At 45.1% G+C, this 17,594-nt stretch overlaps 1 protein-coding gene across 2 annotated transcripts in view; it reads right to left on the bottom strand.

The window, feature by feature from the left end:
- ANXA4 (annexin A4) overlaps positions 1–11,956 on the bottom strand; it is a 78,188-nt gene extending 66,232 nt beyond the window's left edge. The window contains exon 1 of one of the 2 annotated variants that reach the window (XM_064268687.1): positions 11,841–11,956. The gene's annotated coding sequence lies outside the window, so the exon portion shown is untranslated. Of the gene's footprint in view, positions 1–11,657; positions 11,800–11,840 lie in introns of those variants that run through there. The other variant, XM_010593632.3, reaches the window with a different exon arrangement.
- Positions 11,957–17,594: the final 5,638 nt, after the last annotated feature.

Raw genomic sequence — 17,594 nt, 5'->3', positions numbered from 1 at the left:
ACAACCTGTTCTCTAATTTCTTTGGTGTAAATATTTCCACTATGACTGATTTCAAGTAAACAGTATGATATAACTGAGCTTGGAGTTGGGAACAGATGAGTACCAGAAGTCCCTGGGTAGTACAAACAGTTAACGTACTCAGCTACTAACTGAAAGGTCAGAGGTTCAACAGAGATGTCTCAGAAGAAAGGCCTGGTTATCTACTTCTAAAAAATCATCTATTGAAAACCCTATGGTGCACAGTTCTACTCTGACACGCAACGGGGTCGCCATGAGTCAAAATCAACTGGATGGTAGCTGGTAGTCTTAGCACTCCATTATATAACATTTCCACCGCAGAGCTATAACAAACATAAATAGCCTCAAGAGCACAGATAATAGTAAAAGGTAGTAAAATAATTACGAAGCAATTTAATATAATTTATCTATAAGTATTTATATTCAATATGGAGCCCTGGTGGCACAGAGGTGAACAGCTTGGCTGCTAACCAAAAGTTCAGCAGTTCGAATCCAAGCACTCCTTGGAAACCTTATGGGGCAGTTCCACCCTGCCTTACAGGGTCACTATAGCAATGGGCTTGGTTTTTGGTTTGGTAGTACCCAGACACTCATGTGTGACCCGAAGGGAGGGTGTGCAGCCCCAGAGGGATCTGGCACTCCACCTTCTCACTTCCAAGGAATCAAAACAAACCTAAATAAATAAATAAATAAAAACCCGTTGCCCTCAAGTCAATTCTGACTCATAACGACCCTGTAGGACAGAGGAGCACTACCCCATAGGGTTTCCAAGGAGCGGCTGGTGGATTCAAATTGCTGACCTTTTGGTTAGCACTGAGCTCTTAACCACTTCACCACCAGGGCTTCCGAGGGAACCAGCCCAGCTACGTATTTGCCCCAGGGCTTACAGCCACATTGACACGGCCAGACCTGGATCCCAGAGGGAAACCAGAGTGCAGCCCCAGGAAGGGACCCACAGCTGCTTTACTAAAAACCATAAAAGATACCTGGAAAGGAGAGAAAGTGCTATGTACACAATTAAACCTCATTGTGTTACTTTTTTTCCTGATAAACACAGACTAGTATTTGTGAACACAGATCGTGGTAGCTGCTCTAGAACAGTGGTTCTGAAAGTGAGGTTTTCCAATCAGCTGCATCACCATCACACTGGGAAGCTGGGCCAATCCCAGACCTACAGGTGATTCAAGGAGACCTGGTGGTCATATAGTTACAGCACTTGGTTGCTAACCGAAAGGTCAGCAGTCGGAAGCCACTAGCAGCTCCACAGGAGAAAAACCTAGCAATCTGCTCCTGTAAGGAGTACAGCCTAGGAAACCCTATGGGGAAGTTGTATTCTATCCTACAGGGTTGCTATGAGTCAAAATTGACTCAAGGGCACACAACAACAACAACCAGGTGACTCTGATGTACTCTGAAGTTTGAGATCATCCACTCTAGGGTAAAGGTCCCTGGTGCAAATGGTTAGCGCTCAGCTACTAACCAAAAGGTTGGCGGTTCAAATCCACCCAGCAGCACCATGGAATAAAGGTCTGGCGATCTACTGCTGTACAATTACAGCCATTGAAAACCCAGTGGCGCACAGTTCTATTCTGAAACACAAGGACAACCGGTTTGGTTTTTGGTTTTATTCTAGGATAATGAATCTAGATCCCAGTCCTCAGATCCCTAAAAGGTCCCCAAACCACCTCATGTGCACTTCATAAGTGTAGTTTCCCATTCAACATTTTACATCAATATAAGTGAATGGGAGAAAAAAGGAGAAATTATTGCATTAATGGGAGAGAGGTTATAACATTAAAAAAAATCTGCGTAAGCATGACTCAGGAAATGTCAGTGTGCCAAGGATTATTTAAGCAGTAGGGTTCTCAACACCACCCACTGCAAACACGCATTACTCCAGGCAGGCCTAATCTATGTTACTTTATGATTATCAGTAAAAATCCACATTAGATTTTCTTTCCACACGTGTGTGTTGGCAGAGGCTGTATTGAGATCACTCTGCACCGGCTGGAGGCAGCAGTCTGGGAACGCAGAACAAGAGTGAGGTTCAGCCCCTGCTCTGCCCTGTGCTCAGGCTGCTAACCAAAAGGTCGGCAGTTCGAATCCAACAGCCGCTCCTTGGAAACCCTATGGAGCAGTTCTACTCTGTCGCACAGGATCACTATGAGTCGGAATCAACTCAACGGCAATGGGTTTGGTTTGGGTATGAGAGCTAGTTTCTTCTAGCATAATATAGGGATAGTAATGGCTACTGCAAAGGATTTCTGCAAAGATTGGCAATGTCAAGAGCCACTCTCACTACACCCTCCTTGCTAGTTAAGAGAACTTCCTTTCCGTTTGATTTCAATCGGATCCTAACAAATATAGGCTGTAAAATATCTAGGAAAATTTCTCAAACTTTATTGTCATTAGTTGCCGTGGAGTCAGCCCAGAACTCCAACTTATGAAGACCTGAAGCACAACAGAACTAAATGTTGCCAGTCCTGCATCACCTTGGTCACTGCTGGTGTGTTTGAGTCCATCATTGTGGCTACTGTGTAGTGCCTCCCAACCGAAAGGACTCATCTTTCAGCACTATGTCAGACAATATTCCGTTGTGAACCATACAGTTTTCACTGGCTAATTTTCGGAAGCAGACTGTCAGGCCTTTCTTCCTTGTCTGTCTTAGTCTGGAAGCTACGCTGAAACCCGTCCAACATGCTGTGCTGGTATTTGTAATACGGGTGGCATAGCTTTCAGTATCATAGCAACATGCAAGCCATCACAGTATGACCAACTGACAGATGGGTGGTGGTCTCAAACTTAATTGTGCAAAAATAATAACAATAATAATCACCCAGGGAGTGTTTAGAAATACAGATTTTTAGGACTCTGGGCTCTAGAGCTTGAGTCAGCAGGTCTTAGATGGGACCCAGAGACCACTAGTATCACAGTATCCTTTTTTATTCTTAGCACACCCTAGTCCAGGATCCAATTCTCATGCAGGTCGTCTTCAGACCCCAGTTCTAAAAAATGCTCCCGTGTGTGTGTGTGTTTGCCCATGTGCACACACACTGGACACATTTATAGACTTACTTAAATATTTATTTTGCTTCTATCATGTACTAGGCATAGTGGGAGGCACAAAGATGGAGGAGAGACGATCTGGCTCTCAAGGAGCATGTAGCCTAGCAGGAGAAACAAAACAGGTATATGCTTAATCGAACGACAAGGCAGTGTGTGGTAAGTATTCCCAGAGCTGCAGGATGAAGGCAGACGACAGACTAAGTCCCCCGAGAGACTCAAGGAGCTGGGCTTTGACATGGGCTTTGAATGACAGGTGGGATTTCAATAGGGAAGGAGTTTTTCAGGCAGAGAGAACAGTAAAAATAAAGCTTTCGCTATGATTATGAATGGTCAGGCTGATTTGGAAAAGTCCTTTGTTTGGAGCTGGGCTGGTGTTTAATGACATCATGAAGGCAGCAGTGGGAGACGAAAGCTGGAAAGAGAATTTTCACAAAATGGATCATTTTATGGCAGACCAGGCTTGGAGGCTGGACTAAATTTTCCAGGCTATGGGGAATTGTACAGTCATTCAGGAAACTTATAGCGAGCACCCACTATGTGCTTGGCACTGTGCTAGGCCAGCGGATGGGGCTTCATGGTCCTTGCCTTCAGAGGAGCTTGACACTGAATGGAGTCAGACACAATATGGTGGGAACATTTTTGTGACGGCCAAAGTGCAGAGTTAGGCGCATTTAACCAAAAAAACCAAACTCGTTCCCGTTGAGTCGATTCCGACTCACAGTAACCCTACAGGACAGAGAAAAACTGCCCCATAGGGTTTCCAAGGAGCAGCTGGTGGATTGGAACTGCCGACCTTTTTTTTTTTTTTTTAAATAATTTTTATTGTGCTTTAAGTGAAAGTTTACAAATCAAGTCAGTCTCTCACACAAAAACCCATATACACCTTGCTACACACTCCCAATTACTCTCCCCCCTAATGAGACAGCCAGCTCTCTCCCTCCACTCTCTTTTTTCATGTCCATTTCGCCAGCTTCTAACCCCCTCCACCCTCTCATCTCCCCTCCAGGCAGGAGATGCCAACATAGTCTCAAGTGTCCACCTGATACAAGTAGCTCACTCCTTACCAGCATCCCTCTCCAACCCATTGTCCAGTCCAATCCATGTCTGAAGAGTTGGCTTCGGGAATGGTTCCTGCCCTGGGTCAACAGAAGGTCTGGGGGCCATGACCACTGGGGTCCTTCCAGTCTAAGTCAGACCATTAAGTCTGGTCTTTTTATGAGAATTTGGGGTCTGCATCCCACTGCTCTCCTGCTCCCTCAGGGGTTCTCTGTTATGTTCCCTGTCAGGGCAGTCATCGGTTGTAGCCAGGCACCATCTAGTTCTTCTGGTCTCAGGATGATGTAGTCTCTGGTTCACGTGGCCCTTTCTGTCTCTTGGGCTCATAATCGCCTTGTGCCCTTGGTGTTCTTCATTTTGCTTTGATCCAGGTGGGTTGAGACCAATTAGATAGCTGCTTGCTAGCATTTAAGACCCCAGACGCCACTCTTCAAAGTGGGATGCAGAATGTTTTCTTAATAGATTTTATTATGCCAATTGACTTAGATGTCCCCTGAAACCATGGTCCCCAGACCCCTGCCCCTGCTACGCTGGCCTTCGAAGCATTCAGGAACTGCCAACCTTTTGGTTAGCAGCCATAGCACTTAACCACTATGCCACCAGGGTTTCCAGGAGCACTTAGGAGGGGCCCTAATCCAGTGGTTCAGGAAGGAGACTACGTCCAAGCTGAAGCTAGAAGGTCCTTCAAGAGTTGGCCAGGTTCAGGGCAGGGAAGCAGGGCGTCTTGTTTCTCCAAGGCTAAACCTCTGCCTAGCACCCAGCTCTCATCCATTTTATTCAAAAACATTAAGTAACAGTGCCATACACTGAGGTAGATGCCAAAGTATGGGATTCCTGTACCTCCTAGGACCTGTCCCCCAGTACAGACCTGACCTGGCTCCCAGAGACCTACAGAACAGCCTTAGTTCCTGACAGCACTCCAGCTCTGCCCTCTGGGACTCGTCCTGCTCCTCCAGTGTGCCATGTCTTGCTTTCTCATCTCCCTGCCTGTGATAAGCCCTTCTTCTCCTACCCTACCCTCAAGGTAAAGGTGTCCCCTCCAGGAAGCCTTCAATGACCATCCAGAATGGAGGTAGGTGCCCCTCCTTTGTTAGTCCATAGCAGTATGTGATAGTGTAGCCAATCGCCCTTCATAACGTCCTGTGATTTTTGATTTGTTGATTTACTGGGGATGTGTGTGTTTCATCCTTGAATTCCTAGTGCTAGTCACACTGTAAAATTAAATGAACCTTTGTCCATGTGGCAGGAATCACTGACATCACAGCCATTCCCAACCCTATGGAGCATAGCTCTATTCTGAAACACATGGAGTTGCCATGAGTCAGAACTGATTCAACAGCAACTGGTTTGAGTTTTGTTGTTGTTTACTGACATCCTACCTAGCTGGTGGTGCAGTGGTTAAGAGCTCAGCTGCTAACCAAAAGGCTGGCAGTTTGAATCCACCAGTTGCTCCTTGGAAACCCTATGGGGCAGTTCTACCCCATACCATAGGATTGCTATGAGTTGGAATTGACTCGACGGCAACAAGTTTGAGTTTCTTGGTTTACCTAGCTCCAGAAGACCCTCCCCTCAAGATGCAGAGCTGTCTCCCCTTCCTTTAGATCCTGCTCTGAGTCTTTCTCCCATAGGAATGAGCTACCAGAATCATGATGCAGCACACTGTCTTGGCTTAATCTCCATTTCTCATGCCTCACCAACAGCTGGGACCCCCTAGAATGACCCAGGTCAACATCAAGTTCATTTTGGACAAGTGGTTTGGATATAGACTGCACCTCTTCCTCTCTGAAAGAGTCCAGCCCCATGGTCAGCTTAATCTCCCAGTACTGCCTATTCTGGCTGATTCCCCACGTTTAACCCATTATACAGTATAACAAGAAGCCTTGGTGGTGCAATGGTTTGGCGCTTGGCTGCTAACTGAAAAGTTACAGCGGTTCGGACACACCCAGCGTCTCCATGGGAGAGAGATCTGGCGATCTGTTTCCATAAAGATTACATCCAAGAAAGCCCTTTGAGGCAGTTCTACTCTGTCACATGGGGTTGCTTTGAGTCAGAATCAACTCAATGGTACACAACAACAACATACAATATAACAGAGTGGTAGAACACGACATGCAGAATCAGACTGCCAAGTTCAAATCCTGACTCTACTACTTGCTGGTATGCAACCTTGAGCAAATTATTTAACTCCTTTGTACCTCAGTTTCCTTATTTATACAATGGAGATGATAATAATAACACCCACTCATATGGGTGAAAATTACATGCCAGGCGCTTGGCATAGCCAGGCTCATGATTATTTAATACCTGCGGCACGGAGGTTCTAGCACGCAGAGAAGCAGAGCCCTCATAAACTAAGCCACGGCTGGGGTGATGAATGGGATCCAGGCCCCTCAGCGCCCATGACCTGCTATCACTGCTAGAACTTTCTTAGATAAAGGGCCCTGCCCCAGCAGGTCTATCTAGTTGACAGGTCCTGACTTATCCCGCCTACTTCCACTGTCTGCTTCTGCAGCTAAAGTAACGCTGGAATCAATCAGACCATTTAACAGAGCTTTCCCCACCATCTAATTCAACGCTCCTTACGTTCTTTTGGAGCTCTGATGGCACAATGGTTAAGAGCTCGGCTGCTAACCAAAATGATGGCAGTCTGAATCCACCAGCCACTCCTTGGAAACCCTATACGGCAGTTCTACTCTCTCCTATAGGGTTCCTATGAGTCGGAATTAACTCGATGGCAACAGGTTTGGTTTTCTGATTTGGTTACATTCTTTTTGGAACAAGCTGAGGTATGCCAATGAATAAATACCCCAACTGAAATGTGTGGCAAGAATGAGCAGCTGCTATCTCATCTCATTAGAAGCAGAAGCAAAACTACACCTGTTAACTCTTTATATGCAAATAAGAAACTATATGATCATATACTAATTTTAAGGTTGGAGGATTTGATAATTATACATTCCTCATTTCTATCTTATTTTCTCTCTTGACAAGCAATTTAAATGAGCGTGTGGCTATCTGCAGCTCTCTATTTAAAAAATTAATAGATAATAAAACAGACATGATAAAAATTCAAATAGTACAAAAACATACATAATGATAAATCTGTAAGACGTTACCCCACGCCCCCCAAAACAACCACTGCTATAATTTTTCTGTGTAGCCTTCCAGAAGTATTTCATGTATAAATAAGCATATAAAAATATATACATAGCCTCTATCATTTTTATATACATAAATGATAGCATATCATGCAAAGTTTTTTTAAAAAAACAATTTATCTCAAATATGATTCAGTATCAGTTCCTAGGAATCTGCACCATTTTTTCACAGCTGCGTAATATTGCGTTTCATGGATGAATCGACTGGACAGTAACAGGCTGCTGGTAGATATTTAGGTTCCTTCTAATGTTTTGCTACTATAAGCAAGGCTGCAATGTACACACCCTTGTAAACATCTACACCCACATCCAAGTGTATCTACAGGATAAACACCTAGAATTGAAATTGCTGAAACAAAGGGAAATGCATTTTATAAAAACTGTGATCAGCGCTGCCAAATTTCAGGACTCCTAACACGGTGTCTATGTTGTTCCTTGGTATCTATGATTGGGTTTGGGGGGTGTCTGTGAACCCCTTGAAACTACATGAAACCATAACATGTATGTTGTTTATTTAATTTTGAAAGACGATCCATAGCTGTAATCAGATTCTCAAAAAAGTCTGTGATTCTAACAAGGGTGAGGACCACTGAGTTCAATAAGTATCAAAAAAGCAGCAAAAATAGAAGCTGAAGCTAAGCAGGTCCCAGAAAATGCCTGCCTAGGGAAGATGCTGAAGACTGATTACACCACCAGGCTTCTATCTATAAAGGACCTCCTTCAAGGCAGACGGCTGAATTACAAGAAATTCAGGAGAATTTGTTCCTGAGTAAACACAAGGTCCCTCCAAGTTAGCTTTTGGTAATAATTTAATATATTACCTTTCCAGCAGAGTGAGTGAGCTAACTCAGAGGGATGAAGACACGGTGACTGAGCAAGAGGCCTTTCTGATGACTTGACAAAGGCCCGCTCAGGGTGCCTGCCACTGGGTTCCATGTCACACTGCTCATGCTCTGTGTTGTCTCTAGGCCTTAACGGTTCCGGGGGGAAATGGAAGGTCTTTTCCATAGTCGTCTGCGGTCTGGACATCAGCTGCAATTTACCCCTGCTGCTGACTGCTGGTATAACAGTCACTCTGGTTTGTGTGTCAAGCCCTCTGGACCAAGAAGCAGTACGGTAATTCATTGGTCTCAAACAACTTGAAACGTTAAAAAGAATTCTTCAAAGGTGGTGTTTCAGGTTCCCATAGCAAAAGCTCTCAGTCCTGTTCAGACACAACCAAACACTAACAAGTAACTCCCGATAAAACCAAGAGCAGGCCTTAGATAGAAATCCTAAATCCCTAGGGAAATTAATCTTAATGTAGTAATCCATTTCAGTTTCAATTCAGTTAAAAAAACAAATTAAAAAAACTTTAGCAGGGCTCCCTATTGGTCTATAGATGTTAAGCACTGTAAAATTATGAGGTGTGTTATGGATTGAATTGTGTCCCTCAAAAATATCTGTCAATTTGGCTGGGTCATGATTCCCTTTTATGATTGTATGATTGTCTACCATTTTATCGCCTGATGTGACTTCCCTAGGTGTTGTAAATCCCATCACTATGATGTAATAAAATGGATTATTGGCAGTTACATTGATGAGGTCTATAAGATTAAAAAAAAGATAGCGTCTTAAGCCAATCTCTTTTGAGATATAAAAGAGAGAAGTGAGCAGAGAGACAAGGGACCTCATATTGCCAAGAAAGTAGCCCCGGGAGCAGAGCGCTTCCTTTGGACCTGAAGTTCCTCCACTGAGATGCTCCCAGACCAAGGGAAGACTTCAGAGACATCACAAGCACCTTCCTTCAAAGCCAACAGAGAAAGAAAGCTTTCCCCTGGAGCCGGCGCTCTGAAATCAGACTTCCAGCCTACTGGACTATGAGAGAATAAACTTCCCTTTGTTAAAGCCATCCACTTGTGGTATATCTATTATAGCAGCACTAGATGACTAAGACAAGGTGAGTTTGAGCCAGCTAAATATGCATGTTCCTGGGTCCCCCTCCAGTCACACAATATCAGAATTTGGGGGGATGAGGCAAAAATTTGCATTTTGGACATGCAGGGGGGATTCTGATGCATCCTGAAGTTTGGGAGCTATGGGCTTAGAAGTGATCTTAGTATAACTTTCTACCCGTCACAGCCAGCCTCTTTCTAGACACCTCTTGCGAGAGAGCTCTCGAAGACTCCAAGGCCACATCAAAAGCCACTTCCTTAAATTCAATAAGAACCCACGATCCAAAAATCTCCTACCCAATGTGTCTAGCTCTCCCCACCGAAGCCATACAGAGTGAATTTATTTCTCTGTCCACATGCCAAGCCCCTCAAGAATTTAGGGTTCCAATGAGTCGGAATCGACTCGACGGCAAGGGGTACCATGTGCCACTACACCCACTGTAGTATTCTCTTTCCCATCTAAATAGCTCCAGTTCGTTTAACCACATCTCACGTGTCAGTGTTTCATCTACCTGCTTAGGCTGAGGCTTGATAAGATCAAAGTTGAAGGGGAAAAGAAAAACATTTGATCAAGATTTAGTTAATCAGCTGGTAAGCACAAATCTAAACCCCAAGGCCCTATGAACCAAGCACTGATGGGGCCACAGTAGAGCAGCGAGGATAAGAGTACGGGCTTTAGCACCAAGCATTTGGATTTGAGCCTCAGTTTATACATGATCTGACCTTGACAAATGACCACAGCTTGGGCCTTGGGTTCCTCATCTGCAAAACAAGGTTAACAATGCTGCCTCAGGTTGAAGTGAGAATGACCGTTATCAGAAGTTCCTTCAGGGAGGACACTGCACTACTTATCAAACTGGTGTCCACAAGTAGCCCTAATTGCAGTGAAAACAAATCCTCAAGGGCTAGGTTTAAGCCAAACTGCAAAAATTCTTTGCAGTTTCTGGTTTTATGTTAAAAAGGTATACAAATTTTAGATTCAGCGCCAAAATGTATCTGTGATAGTTTTAATACAGAGGTATCGTTATCTTCAACAATTTCGGCAAAACTGACACCCAGGAAAATGCTCCCTTGTTTCAGGTCCTCCCTGGCACACTGCCTACCATCCCCAGGGCCTCTGTGGGAGAAGAGCAGGCTTAGTCTACAAGCTCCTTAGGTGAGCAAGATCAGAAAAACAAATGAGTGGCTGGACATAAGCAAAGGAACGCTAGCTACGTGACATGAGTCTGGGGATGACCAGGAGGCTCACCTTCCAAATGCCGAGGCTGGTGTGGCCCAATTTTTCTGTGTACCTTACTCTGTAAATTGCTTTCAGAGAAAAATTCTCCCTAGTGAAAAGCAACAACATTTAGGAGGGAAAATTCATAGATGCCCTTGATCCAGTAAGGGTGTGTGTATCCTCAGATTAATAGAAATCCGACCTGAGCTGAATGCCCGGGATCCAGCCTTGGCCAGATCCGGCTCTGGAAAGTAAGCAGGTCTCACTCAGCCACAGGGTGGGGTCCTCTTTCCTGCCCCCTTCCTCTCCTGTTTTTCACCTCTCTATTGTCTAAGAATTCCCTGGCTACTTTTAAGAACTAGTGCTTGGCTATCAACAGAGTAACTTGCAATGTCAGGGGACGTGGGAGTCCTGGAATTGATGGCCCTTGGAATGGATAATTTGGAGGAGGGGGCCCTATCCATCCTTCCTACTGTCAGCTCCAGGGGGCACACGTCCTTTCAGTTCTCCATTTTTCTTGAAAGGCGTGGGTTACTCAGAACTCAAAATGTTCAAAACAACTCACAGGAGATTTGCATCAACTTGGGCAACACTTAAAGCCAGGCAGACGGTTGAAAAGCAATAGCCTCTTGGGCTCCAAAGCCTCCAGCTGGTCAAAGCCATGACCAAAGAGCCAGAGTCCGGGGCCTCCCAACAAAGAAAGATTCTCACGTGCCAGGCACTGTTACAGGTATCAGATACGTGAGGAAAGACAGGGGAAAGAAACTAGGAAAAATGGGTAGAGTTTTTTAAAAGGAGGAAAGAAGGAATTAAAAAGTAAAACTTAGACGTTAGCCTGCGGCAGATCCAGAGAGAATACGAATTGAATCTTTTCTTTTTAATGTCCGAGCCCAGCACGCTGTGTGGTACATGTGCATAAATAACTGCGGTGGGCCCTAACTGGGCATATAAAGTGCTCTCGACACCTTTCTGGCTGCCACCTGTGGGTACAGGCCGTGTTTGTCCCCCCCTTGCCCACTAGCAGCGCGTCCCGGGCCCAATGTGGACGCCCCAATCCCGCCCGCAAGTCCGCGGGGCGATCGGGCCGCGCTGGGCAACCCCTCCTGGGCGCGGCGCTGGGCTGGACATCTCCGCGACGCGCTCTCGGGCCGCGGCATCCCGTCTCCAAGCCCAGACCACCCCCACCCCCGGCCGGCCACCCCTTACCGCTCGGTGCCGAAAGGGGCTGAACTCGTCCTCTGAGGCCGAGGAGGTCACACCCTTGTCAGGGCCGGGCAACGGGTCTTATCCCCGCCGGACCCGCCCCACTTCGGGGTGGAGACTGAGCCCGAGTTCCTGGTTGTCCCTCTGCTCACGGGACCGGAAAATCCCTCCCAGGCCGAAGCGCACCTGGAGCCTCGGACGCCGAGTGCGCGCCTGGCGCGGTGGGAGCGCGGCCTCGCCTCCGGGCGTGGGTCTGGAGCTGACGGCGGCCACTTCCCCGTGCGGGCTCCTCGTCCCGTTCTCCTTCCCGGGCCGCCCAGCACCTTTTCCCCGCACGGAGTCGAGGAAGTTTGACTTTTGGGTGTTCGGTGCCTGGGCGCCCCACACCGTCCACCGGCCGCGCACGCGCGGCCTGCCCCGCTCCTCGCCAACCGGCCGCGCCCAGCTCAGCCTGGGGCTGGTGTGTCGCGGTAAATCAAAGCTTCTTTCCTGGGAAACCGCGGTGTCTGTCTCGCCCGTAGGCTCACGGCGGAAAAGTGGAGAGCGAAATCACAATGGCACATTTCATTTCACTCTTTCACATTAAAACAAACATTCCAAAAAGTTTCTAGCAGTTCCACATCAGAAGGAAAGAGACTTTTCTTATGTGCCCAGCAGGCGGAGGAAATCTTTGGGAAGGAGAGGTAGGAGCTAACCCGGATCTTCTCTCTCTCTCTTCACCTATAAACCAGTATGATTTAGCACTTGTCGGGAGTCCCTGGTGGCACGAACAGTTAAGCACTGGACTACTAGCCTAGTCTAAAGTTTGGCGGTTCGAACCCATCCAGAGGCGCGTAGAAGAAAGGCCTTTCCATCTGTTTCCAAAAGGTCACAGTCTTGAAAATGCTATGGAGCGGTTCTACTTTGCACACATGGTTATGGTCATGAGACCCAATGACTTAGGGCGACTAACAACAATACTGGTGCGTAGCTCCCCCTTTCTGCGTTAGTGCAGCGCGCGCCCTTAGTAATACGAATACAGTCTGTATCTGCTTCCTCTACCCGGGGCAAGCTCCTTGAGGGTACGGACTGGGTCTGGGTTACTTTTGCACCCGCGCCGATTACAGTTGCAGGCGCATAGTAGGTGCTCAGGGAAGGCTTGCAGAACGAGTCCATTGAGTCTACAAGCAAATTCCAATTTTATTTAACAAAGGATAGGTAGCTTTTGAGAGTGTGTTTGCTGTCCAACAGACCAAATTCGAAGTGGCTATTTGCCCCCTTAAAACCGGAGTGGTAGCATTAAATTATTCCATTAAGATGTAGCTAAAGGAGGTGGTTTAGCATGGTTTAGAAACATAGTTTTAGGATCAGACCGATTTGCATTCAAGATCTTTTATGTTTCAGCTTGGGCAAATAACTTAAAAGTTTCTCTGGGCCTCAGTTTATGAACTGACTTTGAAGAAACAAAATTCAAAGGGCAAGCAATAGAATAAAATGAAATAAGCATAATTCATTTCCTCAAAGAAATGAGAAACTTTTTTATCCCTTAAAAATAACAAAAACACTAAAAAAAAAAAATACAAGTTAGAGAATATAGCAGAGGCTGTTGGCACCCTGCTGACCCTCTCCCCAACTAGTCCCTTCTCCTGAGAAAGGCCCTCAGATGAAGTTGGGGAGAGAACAGCCAGAGGCTAACATTTATAGTACACAAACAAAACTAGTTGTCCTTGAGTCAGTTCTGACTCATCGTGACCCCATGTACATCACAGTAGAACTGTGCTCCGTAGGGTTTTCAGTAGCCGATTTTTCAGACATAGATAACCAAGCCTTTCTTCTGGGGCACCTCTGGCACCTCTGGGAGGATTCAAACCTTTTGGTTAGCAGCTGAGCATTTACAAATAGCCAGGACTAAATTTGTAGGTCCTTCATACTCCAGAGCTCCTGTGGGATCAGACTGAGGCTAAACTTCAGCAGAAACCACATCTTGGCTCGGCTTCTTCCCCTGCACACTCCTACTTCCCTCATTTACTTAACAGGTTTCTCCTGAGAACACTCGCTCACTGAGACACTTGCTCAGGCTCCTGCTTCTGGGGAACACGATCTAAGGGTATTTTAAAAATTAATGTAATGGTTGAAATGAAAGACTCGAAGGAGCCTTTAAAGATAGCAGAATGAACCTATAAATTCACCTCAGTTCCCTCTAGAAATCCCATTAAGCAATAGCAGATTTTTTTTAAATATCTTGCAAGGACAAGGGAAAAAGAGAGGGGAAAATAACAAAATGTTGGAACCCAGAAAGCAGATGGACAGGTGATAACTGACTAGAAGACCCGAGAAAGCTAACTCCTAAGCCAGGAGTAGAGAAAGCGGAGAAGCAATGTGATTTGGCTGTAGAACTCCCCAAGATACGCAGGAATTTGCCGTAACGGGTACTTCTGAAAATGGGTTTATAGGTAAGACTGGGAATAGGAGGATTTGTTGTAAGTCTTTACAGAAACAGTCAGGCTCCTAGATTCCCTCCCCAACACTGCACAGCTGCCACTGCCCCCTCCTACTCCAGCAGGAGATGCAGGCGTAATCTCTAGACAGGATACAGAGATCTCTGGAATGGGGGTCACCAGGTGTAGTCAAGGCAGTCTGGCTTCTAAGACTGCCTGGCAACTTACCCCAAAACTCAATGACTTAAAACAGTACCCATTTTATTATACCTCACTATTTTTGGGCAGGGCTCAGCTGGACAATTCTTCTGTCTCATATAGGGTATTCAGCGGGCACATGGGCTAGTCTGGAGGCTTCAGTCACATGTCTGGGAACATGGCAGGGAAGCCTGGGAGGCTGGTCTCAGCTGGCATGGTCTAGTCAACCAGAGCACCTCTATGTTCCCTCTCCAGCATGGCAGTCTTGGGGTAGGTAGTCAGATTTCCTACACAGAGGCTCAAGGCTCCCAGAAAGAAGATTCCAAGAGGCCCAAGCGGAAGCTACTAGGCTACTAGGCTTCTTACGGTCTAGGTCTGGAAACCCCTGAGCATTACTTCTGCCACATTCTGTAAGTCACGCAAGTCACTAAGGCCAGCCCAGATTCTAGGGAAGGGGAATTAGGTGCCATCCCTGAATGGGAGGTGTAGCAAATAATTTGTCTGTAATCTACCACACAAGGCTGGAGGAACTGTCCTGGAACTGAAGAGCCACATGAAACTTAACATGAATTTTGAGCTGTTCAGTATTCTCCCTCCACTTGGCTCCCCGAACACTGGTAGCCAGGATTATACTTGCTCGAATGGGGAGTTTGGAATACTTTTTTCTGGGGAATCTGAGAGGAAAGACCTAAAGATGTTGTCATCAGTTACTCAACAATAGAGCCCTGGTGGCGTAGTGGTTAATTACTACAGCTGCTAACCAAAAGGTCAGCAGTCCAAATCCGCCAGGCACTCCTTGGAAACTCTATGGGGCAGTTCTACTCTGTCTTGTAGGGTCGCTATGAGTCGGAACTGACTCCATGGCAACAGGTTTGAGAGCCCAGCTGGGACACCCCTTTAGTGAATTCACAGTTGTCAAGCCCTACCCACTTCAGACACACAGAGCTTCCAGCTAGGATTTTAGATTTCATTATTAGAACTGCCAGACAAAATATAGGATGCTCAGTTAAATTTGAATTTCAGATAAACAACAAATTGGTTTTTTTTACTAAAATATGAAATGCTTACATACTAGAAGTATATTCTAAATATTGCGTGGGACATGCTTATACTAAAAACATTATTTGTCATTTATTTAAATTCACAGTTAAGTGGATATCCCATTTTTCTTGTTTTGTTTTGCTAAATATGGCAACTCTACTCATTCTTCAATAAGAGCAAAACAGCCAAAGGTCATTGGAATTTAAGAGGAGAATCTGACATGAAAAATAGAACCCAAAACATATAACAGGAAAAAGGAGACTTGGGAAGAAACAATCTCTATGGGAAGATGAAAACCCTGCAAGATCTATTATTGGTCTCTTCTGAGAAATGAGTTGTTACAGCCATAAAAATAAAATAAAAACCCATTGCTGTCAAGTCGATTCCGACTCGTAGCAACCCTATAGGACAGAGTAGAACTGACCCACAGGGTTTCCAGGGAGCAGCTGGTGGATTCAAACTGCTGACCTTTTGGTTAGCAGCCAAGGGCTCAACCACTGTACCACCAGGGCCCCTAAAAATAGAATAGGATACTATAAAAAAGAATACTCAGAGAACCAAAAAGGGCTCTTTTAAGTTAAAAATATGATAGCAAAAACCAAAAAACTCAGTAAAGTTGTAGGAAGATAAAGTTGAGGAAATATCCCAGAAAGTATACGCAAAAGGGAAAAAGGTAAGAAAGGATTAGGAAATCAGAAAACCAACTCAAGGGGTCTGAGAAACAGAGGGGAAGAAATCAATTAAATAATTCAATTATATTCTTTTAGAACCAAAGGACATGTGTTTCCAGATTGAAAGTGCGTGCTGAGCCCTCACAATGGACAAAAACGGAATCACACCAAGACACATCATGACAAAATTTCGGAAGACCAAGGACAAAGACAAGATCCCACACACATCCAGAGAGAAAACTGAGATTTCACACAAAAGATCAATAATTAAAATGGCAGGAGAAAAGTGGGATGCAGACCCCAAATTCTAGTAAAAAGACCAGACTTAGTGGTCTGACTGAGACTGGACGGAACCCCAGAGGTCATGTTCCCTGGACTCTTTGTTAGCCCAAAACTAAAACCATTCCTGAAGCCAACTCTTCAAAGATTAGACTGTACTGTTAAACAGAAAATAATACTGGTGAGGAGTGTGCTTCTTAACTCAAGTAGACACATGAGACTATGTGGGCAGCTCCTGTCTGGAGGAAAGATGAGAAGGCAGAGGGGGATAGGAGCTGGTTGAATGGACACAGGAAATACAGAGTAGAGAGAAGGAGTGTGCCGTCACATTGTAGGGAGAGCAACTAGGATTACATAACAATACGTTTATGTTTTTGTATGAGAAACAGACTTGAATTGTAAACATTGGCTAAAAGCATAATAAAAAAAAGAATTAAAATGGCATCAGAAATGCAGTCCTATTACATGCTACAACATGGATGAAATGTGAAAATATTATGCTGAGTGAAAATAAGTCAGTTACAAAGGGGCAAATATTATATAATTCCACTTATATGAAATATCTAGGCTAGGCAAGCGTGTAGAGACCAAAGTTTATTAGTGGTTGCCGGGGGCAGATAAGAGACAAGGGACAAGAGGGTCCCTTGTTAAGGATGATAGAAAATTTGAAATGGATAAAGCCAATGATTGAACAGCATGATAACTAATGTCAATGAATTGCACATGTGAAAAATGTTTACAAGGTAAGTGATTTGTTACATATATATTTGCCACAATTAAAAAAAAAAAGACATCACATTTCTTAGCAGCAACAATTGAAACTGGAAGACAATAAAATAATGCCTTCATGATTCTGAAGGAAGATTATTTCCAACACAGATTCCCATACTCATCCAAACTGTCAGTCAAGGATGGGGGTAGAAGAAAGATATCTTCAGACACGCAAGGTCTCAAACAATTCATCTTTCTGTACCATTTCTTAAGAAGCTTTTAAATGATGTGCTCCAGCAAAACAAAGAAGCAAAGGAAGAAGGTTAAAAAAAGAAAGTGGATACCAGAATGGACAACTGGAAAATTGAATAGTGGGGAAGGTGGTTAGTTAACGCTATCTCATTGCCCTTGAGTAATCCCGACTCACAGTAACCCTACAGGACAGAGCAGAGCTGCCCCACAGTGTTTCATAGGCCGTAATCTTAATGGAAACAGATGGCCACAACTTTCTACATCAGAGTGGCTGGTGAGTTTGAACCACCGACCTTTTGGTTAGCAGCCAAGGGTTTAACCATTGCTCTACCAGGGCATACCTCTAATTACATTAATTGTATGTAAAATGT

This window comes from Loxodonta africana, chromosome 15 (assembly GCF_030014295.1).
Source record: "Loxodonta africana isolate mLoxAfr1 chromosome 15, mLoxAfr1.hap2, whole genome shotgun sequence".
Taxonomy (NCBI): Eukaryota; Metazoa; Chordata; class Mammalia; order Proboscidea; family Elephantidae; genus Loxodonta; species Loxodonta africana.
This window is presented reverse-complemented; position numbering and strand designations above follow the sequence as displayed.